Raw genomic sequence first — 21,441 nt, forward strand, 5'->3', positions numbered from 1 at the left:
TGGCTAGGTAGGTATTGTTTATACCTTGAGGAGTGTGGGAAACTCTGGAGAAAGAAATGCTGCTCCCAAGAGTAAGAGGTGCTTCAGTCATTTAGACCAAGATTTCTATGACATCAGTACCCTGAATCTTTCTCTGAATTTCTAGAACAAGGCTTTCCACTAGCACTGGGAAGTACCAAAGGGCCTTGCTGGGTGGGAAGGGTCCTAGCTCATCCTTCCAGTGGTGTTGCTACCCTAAGGAATTTTAAGTTATTCCAGACAGAGAGCTCTGTTGCTGCAGGAGGGTGATTTTTATGGTAGGCAAGCACAGGTTGCCATGGATTTCTGGCTGCTGTGATAGATTCTCTGTTTCCCTAAGGAACCTGTAGCAGTGGGCAATGTGAGGATACACGGGAAAGGCTCTATTTTCTCCTGGTGGGAAGCAAGCTGTAGGTCTGGGGCAGAAACACCCCTGCTCATTGTTTGAGGGGAGCACTTGAGTCACCTCATGTTCCTAGATACAGAGGGTGTTTCTGTTTTTCCTACCTCTGCCTGCAGGAAGGGTGTCAAGTGTGGTGTTGAAGCAGGTTCACCTCAAGGGCAGATTTTTTGTGAGAAAATTCTACAAAATGAAGCATGTTCATGTCTGTGGTGCTTATTTTTCTCTGGAGGAAGAGATATTTTTATTGTCCAATGTAATTAGTTTTTACTATGTATTTAGTGGCTCTACTTAATCTTGAATGTCTGATTTCTTTAGGGACCAGATGTCAAAGACAGCTTCAGAAAAATTTGACAGCTGAAGTTTTCTTGCAGCTTTGATAAAATGCTGTCAGCAGGACGTTCCCTAAGCCTGTCTCCAATCTGTATAGCTTTAACTACTGCTCTTAGCTTCACAGGAGAAATGAACCTGTTCTTTTGACCTTTGCAGGGTGATAACTATACAGAAAATGCTGTGCTCTCTTTGGGTCACATGAAAAGCCTCTTTGTCATGAACTTGTAAGAGCTGGTCTGGGCAGCAGAAGGTTGCCCAGTCGCTTGCCTAACTCCCAGCTGTGGATGCTGTACACCTACAAAGGGCAATTGCACCTTGAGCTGAGGTGAGTGTGCTTCTTTTGTATCAAAGCTTACATTTTAAATTACGTCTTTGAGTAGACTGTGCTCAAGTTCTAACGTCATAACTTTAAACTGCTCAATTAGGGACATGAACTTGTCCTCCTTCCTACATAATGAATATGAAGATTAAATAAATGAGATGGTTAGGAAAGTGGAAAAGTTAGAAATAAGGTGTTCAGGAATAGCCAAGGATTAATGAAAGAGTACAAGACTCTTTTGCAAACCCCTGGGGAGATTCAGGAAGTCTATGACAAGGTAGACTCATCACCAATTTTTTTCCTCTCCTTCTAGTCCCCAAGCTCCCGTATGAAGAGCAGCCAAATTAACTTTATAAGTGAGAGAAATTCCCATGTAAAGGAGAATGTATGGAAACTACCACCAGAGTTAATCTTAGAAATGAGTCCCCAGGTGGCTGTGTGGGAGACCTCTAAAATCATGAAGAGGAAAAACCTCTTTTTTTGGGGGAAACAGAAAGAAGAAACAATTTAAGTAATGCAGTCCAAAGCAGAACTATATATAAAAGCATACCTCACCTTGTAGGACCAAGCTGACCCTTGGAATTACAGGGCTAATAAGGAGGAAAAGGGTGCTGCTACTGTAGAGCCCATGGCTTTTTTTGGTTCTTGTCTGCCCCTTCGGGCATCCTGGCATCACTGGAAATACCTGCCATGCCTGGAAATGACCTTGCCTATCTTCTCTCCTACACTTGTGGTTACTCATGGATTTTGAAGGGAAGCCGTAGAGTGTGTATATTAGGAGATCAGACTTCTCTCCCTCTCTCCCAAAGGTGTTGGGATGTTCAAGACGAGGACATGTTAGTTTGTTCAGCAGTAAAGAACTCCTTGAAGCAGAAATGGCTGCAGCAGCCTCACTGCACATTTTCATGAGGCTCAGGAATGAAACACCATTGACAGGATGGTTGGAGTCACTCTAGATCTTGCTCCCTGCTCTGTCACCATCACCTGTGTGGGAAAAGCAGTGGGGAAGGCTTCTGAAGTGATTTGAGCTTACTAAGAGATAAGCACAGCACATTTCTGTCACAGAAGGGCTTCCTTCTAAGCCTTCTTCTGCTTGCAGCATGCACAGAAAGGCTAGTGTGAAAGCCTGGCTCCCATAGGACACTCACTGGGGTGTCCTGAGTGTCCCAGCCTGAGGGAGCACCCCAGGTAGGCATGGAGGACAGCAGGGATTCACAAGGCAGCACTATAGCTGAGGTGGGACACCTGAAACCACATCCCAAGGTATGTTTTAAGCCTGGGTAGTCCTGGGCTGCTGGCCAAGCTCTTGTGATCCACAGTCCGTCATTGAGCAAATCCTAAATAAGTATCTGTGTGTACAGCAGCACTTGGATATGGTGACCTGTTTGTTTACAGCATAAGCTCTGTGAGTGCTCAGTGCTGTGGCTATGCCACTGCTTTTTAGTTTGGGTTTGTGCACTCCGTTTGTTTGTTCCCTTTTTCTTCAACTTGTACTTGTTGTGATTGGACCCTGATTCAGTCTGCAGAGGCAGGATGTACAGAGTTTATGGTGTTCACTTGCAGGGGAAGAGAGCTGGACCTATTTCCTTGATTAGCATCCTGCTGTAGGACGCAGGCCAGCCAATTTGTGCCTCTCTTCCACCATCCTGCTAAAGCCCTGTTGTTGCCTGCCTGAACTGAGCTATTGGTCCTTCTGCATGGTGCAGATGTGCCACAAAATTTCAAGAGGATTGTTGAAAAACCTTTGCTAATTTGCGTACTTTACCCATCTGCCACCTTTGGCAGCTTCTTAGGCCCACGTGGGCTGAGGTGTGCCTAGAACAGCAGCCTCTGGGTGGCTAGATCCCAGTTTGGGTGCCAAACACATTCCTGGTCCTCATGAATGTTTTGCTGATTTTCTGGGCTGGTGAAAATCTCGTGTATTAGGCACTGCAGTGTTATTGGTATTCCTGTGGTCAGCCCCTGTGCTTGGGGCTTGTCCAGGCACCCAGGCAATGGCAAGCCAAACCCAGCAGTGCAGTGCTTTTGTCTTGCTTTAATTAATTAGACTAGGACACATTTATTAGCAGCATGTTTTTGTTTCCATTTGTTCATTCTGACAGCAACCAAAGGAAGCCATTATCTCTACAAGAGGATGTTTCAGCAAGTGTTATGGTAAATCAAGCTAACAGGATCAGTGCAAAGGAGAGGATCACATTCTCTTAAGGACAGCAATCGATAATCAGGCTGTTAGATGCCAAATCCTTTCAAGAGGCATGATAGCGAGTTCATGCTCAGATCAGATTTTAATCTTGGAGGATCACTGACCTCTTTACTGGCTGATCTATTTCCCACAGTTTACCAGCCCTGTAACACAGGTCTCCCTGTAAGAGATGTGGCAGTTCTTTCAGTGCCTTTGGACACAAAGAAAATAAGTTGATGGCACCCACCTGCCCCTTTTGGGCAAGACATTTCTGTATGGATCAGGCTAAAGATGGAAGGTTGGGTCTGGGTTTGACATTGGATAATGTTCCACAGCCTTCCTGGCTCCATGAGCAGCAGCAGCCTTGAGCACACAATATGGTCCTAGAAACTGTGTGCTCCTCTGGCCCCTAAGCCAGGGACAGCAGTCTCAGTTTTAATTTTTCTGCAGTACTTGGCTGCGAGCAACATTATTATTGGAAGCAAAAGGACACTGAAGACCTGTTCTTCATGCTGACAAATAAAATACTTAAGCAATGTGATGTTGGTTAAGACATCTTAAAAATTTTTGTGCAGCCCTGGAGAAAAATGAGATGTATACTGAAGGGTCTTCATTCTTGAGACCTCCAATGTTTCCTATACTCCCCTTTTCAGTGTAAGTCTTTTGATCTTTTGATCTTTGCTGTTTGCCCCAAAGCTGTGGACATTAGGTAAGTTACTCAATTTTATTTTATAAAAAAAAGAAGTTTTTAGCCCTCAGGCATTTGCAGAAAAGTTTGAAAATGTGATTATAAACTTCACAAAACCAGAGTGCAAGTATGAAAAGCTCAAATGTTTATAATTTTCTTTAAAAAACAGAACAAAATGCCTTGAGATTTTAAAGCTGTGATTCTCTGGAGCCTGATGCATAATTTTTGAGTATGTGGGGTTGGCAGCGCTGGAAAGGATGCTTTTCTCTGCCCAGATCATATTTTTCTGCTGGGAATTTTAGTTACCAGCTTTAACTATTTCTTTCCCTTTTTCTTGGCTGGCCTGTCCTGCAGCTGAGGAGCCTGCCCCATCTCTGGGGGCTTGGAGGGGCAGCCAGAGGTGGTGACAGTGGCCAGCATCGCCCCAGTGGCGGAGACTGGTCTGCCCTGCCTGGTTGTGTCTGGCCACGTCCTTCACACCTGCTGGGCAGCAAAGCCTCTCCAAGGTCTTGCAGCCACCATCTGTCCTGGTGGGGAAGGTCTGGGGAGCTCAGCAGGGGCAGCACCACACGTTGTCCCCCGCTCGGTTGCAGCCAGGGTGTGTGAACAGCTTGGCTTGGAGGATTGTCTCCCACCTGCGGAGCTTGCTGTCGGGATGGGATCTTCCCCGAGGGCTCATGAAGGGCGGGCAGGAGCTCTTTCCTCCAGGGGCTTGTTTGCATGGCTGGTGACTCCTGCCAGCGGGGCCACAGCGTGACCCTGCTCTCAGCAGGGCACAGAAAGGCATGGTGCCTTCCCAGAAATCCTGCAGGGATACAGCAACACTGCTGGGCTCTTCCCTCTGCTTCTCCCTTCCCAAGCCACCTCCCTTGGGCACTGCTCTTTCATATTTTTAGAAAGCACAATTGGTGTTTTTCAGTGCTGGCTTTGCATGCCAGCAGCCGTTGCACAATGAGCTCTCAGGGGCCATTTATTTTGCAAGCAAGGGTCGTTCCTTGTGATTGTTTTCTGCCACCTCGTCAAGAGCACTCCTGGCTCTAGTTGCTTCAAAATGGCAGCTATTGTTCAGTGTCCCATGCCCTGCATGAAACCAGGCCTCCCACAGATGTGTTTTGATAGCTCTTCTCTGTGATCTGTTTATCCCCACTTGCTTTCAGGGGTAGTGGGGAAGCACTCATTCCTAGTTTAGGGACCAGTGCACCAACAAGCTGCAAGCAGCCCCTTTCTCTGCTTCCCAGCTTTCTGAGGTAATCCTAATTTAATCTAGCATGAGTCTCTTGCAGAGCTGGAGGGTCTGGAGACTGGCCATGCTCACTATATCAAGGTCTGTGCTGCATAGGCATGGGCCAGCCCACCCTTTGCACAATGATGCCTGCAATAGGGAAGTTATGCTTTGGACTGCCCAATCAAAGATTTGAATTTATAAAAAATAAAGTATCAGCCCTCTGGATAGAGGAGGGCAACAAGGAGCAGTACTTTGTTTTACAGCTAGAGGATGACCATGGAGACTGGGGGAGCCATTTATTACCTTTGGTGAGAGAATTGGCAAGATAAGCAGAAAACTTCAGAGGCTACAGGCTGGCTGGGCAAAGTCCATATGTTCTCTCTCACTGGCTGGGTTTGGGGACTCTGTATGAGCATTAATATGGTGCACCCATATCAACGTTGCATATCCATAATTTCCCACAAGAATGTCTTATTACAGAGAGCTTGTTTCTCCACCCCCCTATTGTAAGCACCGGTGGGTCATGTGGTCCTGTGGAACCACCCTTAGCTAACCTGTGCCATCTCCAACTAATCTTTCAGGGCTCTGAGTGTTTTCACATTTTCCTAGCTGGGCTGAACACCCTTCAAAATGTCAGCCTGGTTCCTCCCACACTGATTTATGTTTCCTAAGAAATACAATTGTAAATATTTCAATTACAAAAGCCCTCGAAACTATAAATGTCTCCAAAGTTGTGAAGAATGCCGCAGTCTGGGACTCCAATGATCCTGCCTCCCTAAATTTTCCCCATTATATTTTCCTAAAGTTGCCTGCATCTGAGGCTTCAGATGGAATGATGTATTTCATTCCACATGTACTTCCAGCATGTGCACATCTGCATGGCACACTATCTGCTTACCCTGACATGGTGCCCACACTTCCAGACTATATCAGGACTCCTTTCTCCCACTAAGGCTTCTCCCCAGGCAAACACATCTTTTGGTTCGTCCTGTTCCCCTCTATATTTGCTCATCCACTTTGAAAATAAGCTCTACATAACCCAGGATATTATTGGTGGTTTTTTTGGGCTTGTTCAGGGTTTTGCTAGTAAAGAGGGCACAGTTCTTGCATGTTCTTAGGACAATGTGCTTTATTTCAAGCACAAGCAAACCCGTCACACTTAGCATGTGCAAGTGGCTGTGCAGCGCTGCATTCATCCACAGAGGTATATAAAGGGTAATGATAATGTTGCCCAGAAGGCTAACACATCAAAGGCCAAGGAGCAGTTAAAATGTATTATGAGCTGTTGGCAGTGATTGTGGGGGGTATTCGTGTGTTGCTGATTTGGACAGCCCGAGTAAATGAAAACCCTCTGGATTAATTGGTACACCAAAGAGATTTGGAGGAAAATGGAGGCTGATGGAAAATGACAAACAAGGGAAAACACAGATAGCTGGGTGTGCTGACCTGCTGTGGGGCATGCTGATTAACTTGCAGCTCCCTACTGTGCCCTGGAAGCCAGGCAGAGCTGGGGGTGCCCCACCAGCACATTGTCCAGCACTTTGTTGTGAGCAGACTGAGCCCCACAGGCAGCATCTGCAGTGCTGCTATTTCAGCACAGCCACATGGGTAGTTAGAGGTGAGACTTACCAGGTGTCTTGTGACACCTGGACACCACGGTACAAAAGTTTAATTACTTTTAATGATGTGGGGTGCTGGGGGAGGGAGAGGAGGCCGTGTGTTGCCTGGTGTCACAGAGCAGCTGAAGCTGGGAACTTCCAAATTGACTTGCACAGAGGCTGCTGGCTGAATCGGATGACAACCAGAATTGAAAGATATGCTCCCATCTTTAACTAGCATACCCATATTCCAACTACTCTTTTGTGGTTTATTATGAATGCTTAAATTTTACGCAAACGGCATCTAACCTAAGTGTTACCCTAGCAGCCATACGAACTCCAATCATACCAGCTCACTCACATGCTAGTTCAGCAGCTGGAGCAGGAGCACTCAACACAGCACCAGGTAAGTCATGCCCTTGCAGACCACTTGTCTGGTGGTTTGGGGAGGCCACTCATGCTGAGGACAGTGGGCAATTGGGGCTGACCTGGGGGTCTTTCATATGTCCACACTGGGGCTGCAAAAGAGGGTCCTTGTCTTCTTTCCTATCAGCAGCTGTATTCACCAATGGGTTTCTAAAATAATTGTGCCAAAGCCAACCTGCCACAACTTGTGGCAGTATTAGTGATTGCTCATCTGGACATCACATGGTGCATCCTGTGGAGTACTTCCTCTGTCTTGTCATGGTCTTACCTACTCATCGCTGACTCTGGTAGAGACACTTTTTTTGTGTCCCTTTTTTGTCTCTCTTTTTGCTAATCTTGACTAGACGCCTCTCAGTTTGGGTGGTTTTCTGTTCTGTTATACCTGCTCCTCCTGCAGCTCAGGAGTTTGTTTCATTCCTGTACTCAACTCCACGCTTTGCATATTTCTCTCATACAAACTTGAGGAATTCTCGTCACATGAAGAAAAGCACAGAAGGTGACATGCTTCTGGTCACACAGTGATTTACAAGGTCTCTTTCTTCTCTCATTATCATTTCAGTGCATGGAAGAGGGGAAGAAAGAGGCTGCTCTAGCTGGCAGGTTCTCCCAGCCATGTGTCCTGGCAGCTATGTGGGTGTGATGGGTGTTGAAGGTAAGATAACATAATTCCAGAGGGGCCTTTCTATGTCCTTTTCCTGAATATAATTATGAGAAAAATAGTTGAGTAAAGCTGGCAGAAAGACAGAGGAGGAAAGCACATTGCTGTATGCACAGGTAGGATTGCTCATCTCCCTGAGACCTTGATCCAAGTCTGTCAGGTTCCTGTCTTGTCTCCCAGCTCATTGCCACAGATTGTTTAAAGCATGGCCCAGCTCTGCAGCCTCGGTCACTACCCATCCTGCTGTCCTTCTGCTGACAATCTCCTCTTCTGTGGGTGTCACAGGAAAAACCTTGCCTTCTGCCTGTGCCTGGGGGCATTGTAGCAGGGTGGGAGAAGCAGCAAACTTCTCCACAATTTTAATATATTAATGTGAGGCCACAAGAATGAGCATCACCAACTTATTTCTGACATGTTTCTGAAAAAATCTTTGCATATCCCATAAATCTGAGACACATATGAAGAATCTGTTTTCAGTCTTGAAGAGGAAGACAAGCATCAATTTTAAAATCTATTTTTAAAGCAAATTGCATTATAATTTATAATGTTAAACTGAAGTTTTTGAAGTGCTCTCATCCTTGAAAAAAAGAGAACACTTCATGTTTTGGTGACTAATGATGAAGTGTTTTCTAAAGGTGACTGAGCATAGCACAAAGAGTCCTAAATATATTTATTAGCTTATTAAACATAATTAATTGAATCTGGTTGCTAATGACTATGACTTTGCAAGTGAAAAGCACTTTTGGTTAGCTAGACAGTTTCTCATCGAAGAACAAAAACCAAGCATTAAAACATATGCAGCTTACTGAATAATCATGTTATTTGTCAGACAGGCAGAAGTATCATTACTGAAGTGCTCCCAAAGTGCCAAATTGGGTAATACACATAATTAGGACCCATTTGATTAGATATGTGCCCATGGTAACAGCCACACTCAAGATCCACACATTAGAACAGTCTTGAAATAATCTTCAAGGGGGATGGTGGCAACAGAGCACATCTGAAGCCTCACTGAGGAGACTTTTGGAACATAACCTACACAGCGTTTTTCTATGTTCCTGTGGTTATTCTTTACTTTATTATCTTCTATATTTAAAACAATGCATGCCTTAGTTCTCAAAGGTGATATACTGCTTCCACGAAGTGTCACTACACTTTTATCCCTAAAAGGAAAATCTCTTATTCATCTGCATCACATTTTAAAGCCTAAAACCTTCCTATATTTAGGGATGAAACCCAGCAATTGGCAAGGCTGCTGCAAGATGTTTCTAGGAGGTGGCAACAGTCATCACCTGGAAAGCAGCCCATCTCACATCCACTCTCCTCTTGCAGCCCAGGACAGCCCCGTGATGGATAAAGTCTTCTGCGTTTTCTTTTAAGCTTTTGCAGAAGCCTTGTGAAGAAACTGCAAGGTCTCAGCAAGAAACTGATTTTGCATCAGATACAAGCCTCAGAGAGCCTGTAAGTCCTGAGCTATTGCCAACCCACAGGGAACGAGTCCAGAGGGTACTGTCTGGGCAACAGCGGAACCAAAGAGAGTGTTTAGCTGTAGATGCAATATGAATTGTTCCTGTAGTTTATTTTTACGTGCTTAGAGGGTGAATGAGTTTGTTAGCTTTGGAGAGAATCAGAGAATTAGCAGAATGAATCATTATTGTGCGTTATTTATACAAAAAGAGAGAAATATATCTCTTGGTGCAACATTATATGTCCAGGGATGATGAGAGGTGCTGCTTTTGCAGAAATGCCAGGTGGGAAATATTTAAAAGAAGCTTTTTTTTCCTCAGTAAGGAAGAGACCAAGATACAGAAAATTCCCCCAGATGAAGGTACCAGGGAAAGACTGTATATAGCAGGGAAACCTAGGCAATGGGTGCTGAGAGTCTGGCAGGAGAGGAGTATGGAGTCTCAGTCCCGGCCAGGTTGGTCCAGAGGGCTATGGTGTATGTGGCTAATCTGGTCATGTCAGCTATCCTACCAGTGCAAGACTACCAGTGTACACCTTACAGTGTCCCCACCTCACAGAAGCAAGACAGGACCTGGCATCAGGGGACTCTGTTTGGAGATATGGCCTGGAGAGGTAGTCAACACTGAAAGACTGTGAAAGATAAATGTACAAAGATGTTTTAAAATGTGGGGGTTTTTGTAGCTTTTTGGAAGAAGGAGGCTATCCTAAGCAAATGGGAAACAGAACAGCTAAAAACCTTTGGCGGGCAGAGAGGGAGCACAGGGGAAGATTTTATTCCCTGGTTAGCTGTTACTTGGCACAGACAATGGGAACACTTTCTCTAAGAGGCCAGTGACACAGCCAGCCATATTTGTAGCCTTCAGCTGGACAGCAAGAACACTGTAGCAATGTCCATACAAAGTTGTCAAACTGTTACTGGATGTAGTGTTATGATTACACTTACTGAGGTGAAAGCAGATCTGTGGATCCACCTTGGGCATGGAGTGCATGATTAGGAGCATGTCATCATTCTCCATACTTGCATGTATGCTCACGGGAGAGGATCCTCAGCAATATAAATAAACATCACAGGTCAAATTGTACTGAAGTTGTGAAATTCCTACACCCTTCCCTCTTTTCTTTAAGTATGTGCTGTTTTTAACACTGGCTCCCAAAACAGGAGATTATTCAAACCAGTTTCTTGTTATTCACATCAGCACCAAACTATGAGGTCTGAAATTAGTCAGACCAAACCCTGGGTCCACCCTGGATGAGAGCAGGAGGACTCGAAGCTGGGTTGTGTGTGAACCCTGTGGTGATGGTAGTGATGGCTCTGCCAGCCCTAAAACTCCTGTATTTAAGGTATCTTGTGGACAGCCACCACCTGTGTTTGACAGCGCTTGGACTGGGTATTCCCAGGCACATAGGACCTCCTACAGACTGAAGGGCATTCTCTGGTCATGGGGCTGGAGGCCTGGCAGCTCTGTGGTGGTGAAACCAGCCCTGAGAGGGTCCTGGGGGTGCCACTGAAAGGCACAGTGGATGTGCTGTGTGTGTGAGTGAAAGTGTTCACACACACATGCATATATAGGCAGTATTGGTCCCTCCTGTGATAAATGGCTCTAAGTAGAGCTTTGTGAAATTCTGAGTTTCTGTTTTTTCAGAACAGAACAAACTGGGGCAAAAAAATAGGAAAAATTGTTTCCTGGAATTATAACAGTCATGTTCAGAAATGTTTCCATGTTCTGTTTTGACATTTTTTGGATCAAAGTGAAGCATTTTGACATTTCTGAGGTAGGAATGTTTTGTTTCAATTTGTTGAACTGACATGAAATGTTTAGTTTCAAGTCTGCTTAACATTAAAGTAGGCTGTGCCTTTCCTTGGGTTTGGGTCCCATTCTCTCCTCTGGGCTGCGCTCCCTGGCAGCTCTGCCCGGCTCCCATAAAGCTTGGGCAAGGTCCACGTTGTTCTCAGTGAGTACTCAGCCACAAGCCCAAAACACAGGAAAAAAGAGGCCTTTTCGGGAAAGTTCCTTTCCATGCTGAATTCACTGGAATGAAAAATTTTGTAGCAGTTGAAGCAAAGTGCTCTGTTCCAGTTCACCACCACAAAATATAATTTCTTGTCAGCAGCATCCATATCTTCCCACAGGCACTTTTTGTGTTGCAGAAACTGTTTTCTGATTAAAAAAGATCTCCCAGTGAGTGCCCACATAAGTGCTGATGTGATCTACACCAATAAGCTCTGGGAGGTCTGCAGCCTGGATCCCTGGACTTACTGGAGGAGCTGCTCTTTGGTGTTGATTGAGCAGATTTCCCAACAAGCTAAAGACCCTAAAGACCTCCACTTGCCTGCTTGGGGGCTGGCTGGGGCTGAGGCAGCCTCTGGCTTGGCTGTCCCCCAGGGAGGTGAGAGAGCTGCAACAGGGACAGGAGTTTCTCCTGGGTATTCAGCAGACTCTGCTCTTTTCCACAGGTGGCTCTAGGGTCTTTCCGGGATTTCTGATGAACTTTACATAAAAGTAAATTCAGAAGTTGCTTTGGTTTGTTCTGAACAGCTCTATATAGGACCAGGCAGGTCCTACTACTTCCTGTGAGGGATAATTGAACTCCTTGCCCTCCCCCTTTCCTGGGCAACAGCTTCAAAAGATCTCTGATTTTGCTCACCAATCAAGCAATCTCATTTGCAAAACAACTGCAAGGGCCCTGCAAAAGCAGAAGGACAGCTCCTTTGTTAAATAGTGCCTTTTGGTGACACAAAAGAATCAGAAAGGTGATGGAGCTGCAGCCTGGACAGCCACATTTCCTGGACTGTGCAGGCTGGCTTCCCTCCCCCTCCCGGCTGTAATTTCAGACCCCAAATCTAAGGATTATGCAAGGCTTGAGCCCAGGGAGAACAAGGTGCACTGCAACTATTCTTAGCTCCAAAAATTATTCCTGGCTTTGCTTTGAAATCTGAACCAGGGTTAATTTCTCTCCCCCTTCCCCCCCGTCTGTTTCCTCTCCTCTTTCATGTACCTATTTGCATAGACTGTCATCGTAAGAATTTCCATTAAAATTGAAAGCCTCCTTCCTGCATGTCACCTCTTGCAGCCCCCTTCCGCTTGCCCTGCGTGACTTTTGGAGGGCTGGAGAGCAAAGGTCCTGTGCTAGCATTGCCTCCCGAGCCCTGCGTTCCCCCTGCCCTCAGTCCTGCTCCTCTGTTGCTATAGGAACATCCATCAACTTGGGAGTGCCAGAGAAAAAGAACAGAGAGTTATCTTAATTATTTAATGATTGATTATTATATGTTTATAGAGCACTTCAAAACCATGCATAATTTTGTGAATTGTTTATTAACTGGGCAAGCAGTATAATTTGCTGAACATCCTCTGCTCTCATTGTTTCAATGGGAGGAAAGGGGGTAGGCAGCTTGCGGTAATAGTTATGTTACTAAGAGTGCTAGCACTTCTGCTTCAGGAAAACAATTAAAATATGAGCCTTCGCTTCAGGTTTTCATAGGTGGGGCCCCTCTCAACACCTGCCACTAAGGTTACTCAAACACCTCCATTATAAAGACCTATGTTCAGCTGTTCTTTGGCAAGTTTCACCCACCTGGAAAGAAGGATTGAGCTTACTTCTTCTTGAGGGTGAATAAAAAGAGGAGGCAGAGAGTGTTTGCAGCTGGTGGTGAAACATGCGTGGCTGGTATAGGAGCCTCAGCTGCTCCACTGTGCCGAGTGATGGTGTTTTTGTCAGGAGGCCATGGAGGCATTTTGATAAAATTTCTGTGCTCTGTGCCTGTAGTATCAGGCTGGGAGGACTGTGTAAGCAGGCTGTGTTGCCTGGGTGAGGAAGGATGAGACAAGGAGCATGGTGCTGGTGTTGTGGTGTACTGCCTTGTTCCCATGTCCATTGAGGATGCCAGCTCCACCTACATCTGTTGCCCATGCCGGTTGTAAATCCTGACCTCTACCCAGGCTGACTCAGGTAACCTGCTGAAGCCACTCTGCCTCTCCCCTCTCCAGACCCCAGGAGCTTCTTTGGCTCTGACTTTCCCTGATGCTTGACTGCTCTCTGGCTTTCTCCCTCTCCTGTTAACAAGCCGTGACTATTGCCCAGCGGGATGCAAGGTAAACGTAGACTGGCTGCCTGAAAAGCTCTGTGTCACTGAGCATGGGAGAGTCTGGGACATGCAACCCACACTGCCATGCATGCTTGAGAACTAAGACTTGCAGTCAGAATGGCTTTGGTGAGAGCTGTCATGCTCCTTGGAGACTTGGAGGGCTGGTACGCCCTCAATGTCATCCTGATAGTCCTTGTAGGTGCAGGAGATGAGACAGGATGATGCAATAGAATACAGGCAGCTGATGAAAGCTGGTGCTCCCTGCGTGACTCAGCCAGGCTCCTTACCTGAGTAAGGCCTGCAAGACCATGGCTGCTGTGGTAGAGGCTGATTGGGAGGGTAATAATTATGGCTGGTGCCCTTGGAGGGGCTGTTTTGCCCAGGTGCTTGGTATGAAGCACTAAAGACCTGTGATGTCATGGGATTAGTGTTGATTAGGTGTGTGATGTGTACAGCCCCTTGGTTTTTAAGAAGAAGCACAGAATGGATAAGGAGGCTTGCAAAACAACACAAACTTGTCCTGGACTCCCATTGGTATTTAGGAGGTTTCAAAACCTTGTTAATTTTAAGGACTCTTGGATATCTCAGCCCTTGTAAATCCCTCTTCTGTAGAGCAATCACCCTATAAAGATGCCTTCACATGTGGCAGCCACCGTTCAGGTATGTCTATGGGTTTAATTATGGATTGCTGCAGAAAAGTCTCTGCTCCACCTGAAGAAAGCAGTAGCAGTATGAGATTGTTATTCTGTAGTCGTTCAGCACTAGAGGGGGATGTAGCACGTGCTTTATATCCAGCACATTTCCTATGTGCATGCAACAATATTTTACAGTGGTGTTTATGAGGAGGCTGTTTCTTTAATTGCCAACATAAAGATTTTTGTCTTGCAGGGGTAATTTTCTTGCATAGGATAAAAATCAGAGAGGCTGCTATTTGCTAAGCCTTAAAAGACTGTGCTTGTAGTCAATTAATTTTGTTATGTTTCATGTATGTCTTGGATATTGGGGCCTCAGAACTTCAGGAGATTTTCAGGTCTTTTTTTTTTGGTGTATGGCTGACATGAGCAAACAGAGGCTTCTCTTTAGCTTGGCTGTAGCTCTACTCCAGGCTGCTGTCTGGAAGGGTCTGAGCTCTGCCCTTCTTATGAAGGGGACACTTGGTGTGCCATGCTGTGGGGCTGCAGCCTGATTGTGGTTACTACCACAAGTCCTGCAAGAAGCTGAACAAAGATGTAAAGCCAAATCCACCCAGCTCCACTTGCTCGGAAAGCTGCACATTTCTGTTCTCAGCAAAAATGGCTCTTTGACTTTGAAGACATCCCAGTAATAAAAACCAGTTGTCCACTTCATGCATGAGCAAAACACTTGGCAAAGAAAAAGCTGTTGCCTTGAGGTTTTGCAGAAGTTGGTCAAATTCCTGTCCTCTCCTGTTGTTTTCCTTCTCATCTCCAGAGAGCAGTTCTCATCCCATGTTTTACCCAACAGTGCAGGAGTGTGCCAGTGTGAGGAGGTGACTTTCTGGCCTGTTAGCCAGCGAATTTCTCTGGGTGCCTTTGGGTATGATATTTTGCGAGAAGAGCAGCTGGGCTGGTGTATACTATGTATATGCACAAATGTGGCTGTAGTAGAAGGTGAGAATGTAAATTGCCAAAGAAAACCTGTATTCAGGCCAGTGGCTGAAGACCCTCACAAATCCAAATTTTGGCACTTTGTTCTATGGGAGATTTTCATGTATGCCCCCATGCCCTCCTCTCCTCTCTCCTGCTTCTACCCTGGAATTGCATGTGGCTGTGGTTCCCACCTCACACTGAAGGAAATGTCGGCTAGACAGAAAAGATGTCCCCATTCACATTTCCACATAGAAACTTTTCTTTCCCTAGTTTTAGTGCCTGTAATTACCTCTTTACTCCAGTGCCAGCAATCTTCCATCAGGCATCGTTATTAATGGAGAGAAAAGAGAAGGGAAGGGAGGGAGAGAAAGAGAGAGAGTGCCACAAAACTTAATTTAATCGCAGCACCCCATGCTCAATTTAACAGACACAACAGCTCAGAATGGGGTCCCTGTGCAACGGGAGGGCAGGCAGTGGAGCGTCCCTGGAAAGAATTAATTGTGGATGACAATGTGTAAACAGTGCAGATGAATAGGGCATGCAGGTGTGAGGCACCGGGGCCATCCTGGGGACTTTTTCACACGAATTTCAGCTCCTTCACTGCTGACCTGCTCCCGAAAACGTGATTAGTGTCGGCGTTGGGAAACCATTCAGGGTGTCAGGATTTGGCACATATTAACTAGCCCTGGGGGAGAGGGGAGGGAGCGCATGGGGCTATGAAAGGAGGAAGTCTGGCGGACAAGGGGATTGTTAAAGGGCCAGAAAATCCTCATTGCTCTGAGGTGCCCTCACTGCTTGGAGGAAAATGGAAGGGAGCTAAAGCAGAATAGAACTCCGAGGCACTGTAGCCCTTACTGAGCTGTGTGGAAAACAAAATAATGCATTGTGGAATGCTTTTCTTTGAGTGTCTGTGATAAATATTAGTGATGTTTGTACTAATGACTTTTCTTGGCTGTGGCTTTCCCAGTTCTAGACACTTCAGCTTGAGAGACAGTCAAAACAAGCAGGAAAGTTAATGACACAACAGTGCTGAGAATAGGAAATATCTCCTGGGTATCATATGGAGGTTATTCAGCAGGCAAAAATCCTGCTTCATCAATACGTACTCCATATGTACAGTGATACAGACAGGGGATTGTGTAAGGGGCCCAATTTACCAAGCATGAGGTGAGACACTATTAAATTATGTTCCTTGTGCCAGCCTGGCCTTCTGCATCCAAGCAGGGGAGTTACCTGTGGAGAGTAGACAAGGTTACTGGTATCTGTTCCCACTGATAAGAATGATGTAAGGGGAAGGACAGAACTTGATGAGGACTACCATGAATACCAGTGCCTCTGCTGGACTCTGTTATGCTCTTTCTTCCTTGCTGGAAATCCTTTCCCTGCCTATCTTGTGACTTGGGCAGCATGGCAGGGGTGCTGTGTACGTGCCTGCTGAGATTCCCAGCTTTGCACTCCCTAGACCACTGCATCCCAAAGGCTTGAGCCTCACATAATATAACAAAATTAAAAGTTATTCTAATTGCAAACATACCTGTGGATGTGAGGTTGTGCTCTTGATGGCCTGGTGATGAAAAAGGGTATTGCTATTGGTGCTGGCTTGGCAGAGCAGACATTTGTGTGGGAGGCATGGTGGATCAGCCCCTTCCTAGGCTGTTTCACCTTGAAGAGATCCCAGAAAACATGAAGGCCTGTGTATTCAGCAGAAATCCCACCTCAAATTCAGAATTGCACTTAGTTGCTGTCAGAAAATTACCTACTTATTTTGCTCAGTAACTCACACTTATATGACAGACTAGTTCAGCATCCTTTTGAGAAAAGTCTGGTGGAGGCTATTGCTGTCTTCAAGGTATATTGTGGAGCTGAAGGAACACAGAGTTTCCATGCTCAGACAGTGGAAGTTATGCTTTTGGTCCTGACTGTGGCAATTGCAGATGATTTCTCTGGTAAATCTCTGGTGAATAGCAATGGCTATGTGGGAAAGGTACTCCTTAAGCACTGAAGTAACCTGGCAATGCTTGTATGCTCAGTTAAATTGTTGGCAGAAGGGCAAAACTTGTTTGCTATTAAGCCCAGTGATACCTAGATTCATAAGAAACAAGAAATAATGGCACAGGCTTTATGCAGTGCAAGCATACAGCTTTGAGACCCTCTCTGCATGAAAAACTTCCCAAAAGCTGGATAGCCAGCTGAAGCCATTCACCTCTGTTCTCTGGTACTTGGGAGGGTGCAGCACCTCACTCATTTACAACCCATCAACAGGAATGAACAACACTTGTTTCATTGCAGTCTGCTTGACTGAATGATGTTTCCAAAAATGATGATCAGTGCTACTAGAATTTCTTCCCCTGATCTGCCTCCCAACCAAATGTTCTTGCTTCCTGGCACCCAGATATCTGCCCTCTCAGAGTGCAGCTGTCCTTGGGAAACACTGTGCTGAAAAGACACATTTCTTCTTCCTATGAACTGTACAAGGTAGTTTTTAAAAAACCATTAGAAATGTGGTAATTCTGTAATGGCTGTTCTCGCCAAGGTGAATGTGATGTTTTTTGCCTTGTTGCCCCAGATGAATTCTGAGATGCTGGCTCTCTGTGGCATTTAGGAAAGAGAGTTGCATTGGCTGCAATATGGCTGTTTCTCAGGGCCAATTGCTGCTCATCCTTTTAAGTGCCTTTTTTGTTTGTTTGTGTTTGGTTTGGGGTTTTTTTTTTTAATCATTATTTTGAGAAACATTTGCTCACCTTTCTAATTCTGCTTTTCATTGAGGAAGAATGATGTGCTAGAAATCTCACCAGTAACGCAGCTGGTAATTTACCCTCTGGAAGGGAGAGGGTTGCAGGAGCTAAAGACATCAGCTCCACAGACACCTGAGCTGGGGGCTATTGCAGGACTGTCTCTAGGCAGACAGTCTGTATCCTACACTATGAACTAACTGGGGCAGTACACATATACCAACAGAGTCTGGTTTCTCAGGTTGCACTACTTCACCAGGTAGAGAATCCAACAAATGTTCTTCATTTGTACTCTAGAGCTGCATCACTGGGCCTTCACTTATACTATATTTAAGCCACGAGCTGCCACAGAACCAAGAAAGGCTATGTTGAGTTGCGTTAGTTCAGGCGTGTAGGAGAGGGGGCTACAGGAAGGTCAGTAATTTGTAGGCAGTGAAAATGGGATAGCTGAAGAAAATGACAATGTGGGTCCCCAGTCAGTTGCGTTAAACTTAAGACCATAGTTCCAGCTCGAAATTTTACAGAATACTCACACCACACTAAACTCGTGTTGCATGTGAAACGTGCTTCTGTGGTAACAAACTACCTTTTCTTGTAAGGATCTCCAATTAGTGCAGAGGTTCTCAGGCTTCATGAGAAATCAGAGCAGGGAGGGAAGTTTGGAAGTCAAACAGGGATGTACCCCTTCTTCAGGCAGCTCTACTGTTGTCTGTGGTACCAAGCATGGGGTCCAGGCCTGGCCAGGGTGGTGGTGAAGGGGCTGGGTTCCTGGGCACTGTGATCTTTGCAAAGGTGCTGGTTGAGCTGTGGTGCAGGTGGGAGGATCTGCTGCCCTTCCAGGCTGCAGAAACCCTTGAATACATGGTCGTGACTGTGAGTTTGAGTGATGGCTTTACCCACAAAAATCTGAACTGTTTACATTAGAATTCCTGATGGTATTCTCAAGTTATTGTGCAGTTAATGTTGCTCTTCTTAGTGCTTTTCCCTCACATCAGCTGCCCTTTTTGAGGCCTATCAGCTTATTGACCAGGCCTAGACCCCCATGCACCCTGAGCTATGTCTTCTGATGTGCCCCACTGGTTAACTAGGGGAAGAGCTCTGCTCTAAAAGGAAATATAGCTGAAAATCAATTTGGTTCTCTGGCTTTTCTTTCTACTGTGAGAATGTAGCTTGGTGTGACAAAAGGAGAAATGTACCCTTCTCCCAAACCAAGGCAACAGTATTGAAAAATCCCCATAACAGTGGGAAAAAAATCTCTGAGGCAGCAAAAGGGATGTTGCTTAAAACTAAATAAAAAGGCAATGGGATAAATAGTTCAAACTGTGTAGAATTCTTAATGGTGGTTTGTTTGCCCAGCTCTGCTAAAGGTCCCCAGCTTTCTGTTGCTTTCTCATGAACACTTCTGCAGTTGATATTGGTTATCATATCTGATGAATTTGATGATATACTGAGTCCAGCTTTGCACATGTTTCTGAGCTCTGAGAGCATTCAGCAAAAAACGTGGCTGCTTTCATCCCCTTGCCAGTGTCTTGGCAATGATGGAGTTTTCCAAAGTGCTCTTAGATACAGAATCTAAGTAACTTATTTTCCTTGTAGTGAAGCTGGAGCAAAAGATGCCTTCAGAAGAGGTTACAGCAGGGGGCAAGGAAAAGGAGTGCTGAAGTAAGATGGAGAGGTCTGCCCTAGGAAAGAAGACTTGAAGCTCTGGGTGCATAGGGCTACTGGCTTCCCTACAAGAGGTCCAGGTTAGGACAAACCTGGGATCTGCCAGGGGAAGGAGACCTGGGAACATCAAGAAAAGGCTGTGAGGGTAAATTCACTGCTCAATATTCAGGCCAATGAAAGATATCTCATAGCTCAGTCTCCATGACTGGTTCATCACCTTTTCTGAGCTGGTCTGACTGCAGCACAGACATGCAGTGGTACGGCAACACAGATACAGAGAACTTATGGAAAGCACAGCCTCTGCGGGTTTATAGGTGATCTGAGGTACAATAAAATGTTGTAGAGATTAAAGACAAGATATACTTCTCTCAAGCTGGAGATGGGTTAACTAATTTCAGTAAAATTAGTCTGTGTCAAATGTTCAGCCAATGCTCAGGTGAAGTACATTCTGAGTAACTTGCTTTTTCCTGGCAAGTTTATGAACTTTGCATTTATAGCTTCTTCTGGGAGTGCTTGTAGAACTTCTAAGTACCACTTCATAGACAGGCTCACTGCATATTTTGTATTTCCTAATCAGTGCCTGCACTAAGGCACAGGACATGCAATACTGATTTCTCAGTGCAAATAGTTTTCCTGGAAGATACCTCTCATGGGTGTAGACCATGAGTTTGAAGGTAAACAAAACACCTTCCTTAGTTCCAATAGTTTAGCTGTATTAATTGAACTGAAAACCAAAAAACCACAATCCTAGCTGTTACACAGTGGTAGGTGGTTGCTAATGCGATCTGCTCTGGAACAGGCACCGGAGTGGTTATGCTGGGATGCTCAATCTGTCTGTCCAGCAAATGAAAGCTAATCACCTGCACTGCCAACCTCTGTACTCTGGCTGGGGTGTAAGCAGGTCTGACTCTGCTGGCATGACCAGAAACACTGGGTTTGATTCATTGTCTGGCTCCAGCTGCAGTGGTCAAGGATAGGGCTGCTTGACAAATGCCCCCAGGCACATGAATCATGTATCTTATTATCCATTTCTGTGTTTCTTGAGCTTTTTCTTTACCACCCCTGCATCTCCCTTTCCATTCTTCAGTGTAGAGACACAACTTGCACCTAATTACTTTTTCCTTGTATTCCTGGTTTTGCCATATCCATTTCTGAGTTTGTTATTTCTGTTACTGCTAACCGGATTATCTCAGGCTTGTGTGCTATTAAGGGTATGGTTACCAGGCACGCTGGCCTAGCAAGGCCCTATTTCCCAGAATGTCCTCAGTGCTCCACTCCAGCTGTGTGGCTCAGCTATTGCTCACACACGTTCCCCATAACCACACGAGGGATCCAGCCAGCCTTCACAGCACCATCTGTGCCTTTTGCCAGCTTCTCACAATATTCCCTCTCACATTCAGCTTTCCATGTCACACCCACTCTCTCACCCATTAGCTTCCAGACCCTTTCCAGGTAGCTCAACTTCAGGCCAGGGCCCAGCTGGTAGCTTGGTGCCTACAGTGTTAGCCCCATCCTCCAGCCTGTGGAGTTATTATTTGCTTGTAAATGATCCATACGAACACTATTAATATATTTATTTCATGACATAAATCTAACTTGTTACAAAAAAGTCTTGCCTTTGAGGATATATGACAAGAAAGCCAAAGCAGAGGTCCTGTCTGAGCAGTTGTATGTTCTGCTTTCCAGCTAATGCCAAAACCCAGGACTGTTTAATAACAAAGCAGACTTAAAGAAGGTGGTCGTGAAATGTTTGTGGATGTCCTCGTGCATTCCTTGGCAAGTCTATGGTACCACCTCTAGTACCCTGAGGGTGGTGAAACTATGCAGCTTGGTTGTTTCTTTCACACCTTCAAGAATGTGTGAGGTGTCATTTTGGATCTGCTAAGCAATGCTGGATGCCTGCCCAAACAAAATTGCTGGCCATGGGAACAGTTGAAGCCCTTATGAGAGAGACTTGGGGGAGAGGGCACGAAAGCAACCAATGGCAAAAGCACCTGTGAGGTGCTGCTTGTGTCTCTGCCCTTTCCTCAGCACTCCAA

The 21,441-nt window shown here is 45.6% G+C and overlaps 1 protein-coding gene across 1 annotated transcript in view; it reads left to right on the forward strand.

Moving 5' to 3' along the window:
• SMOC1 (SPARC related modular calcium binding 1) overlaps positions 1 to 21,441 on the forward strand; it is a 166,020-nt gene that overhangs the window by 505 nt on the left and 144,074 nt on the right. Inside the window, exon 2 of the mRNA XM_085062182.1 lies at positions 908 to 1,076. The gene's annotated coding sequence lies outside the window, so the exon portion shown is untranslated. The remainder of the gene's footprint in view (positions 1 to 907; positions 1,077 to 21,441) is intronic.

Source organism: Lichenostomus cassidix, chromosome 5, assembly GCF_008360975.1.
Source record: "Lichenostomus cassidix isolate B80296 chromosome 5, HeHo_3.0, whole genome shotgun sequence".
NCBI classification, from domain to species: Eukaryota; Metazoa; Chordata; class Aves; order Passeriformes; family Meliphagidae; genus Lichenostomus; species Lichenostomus cassidix.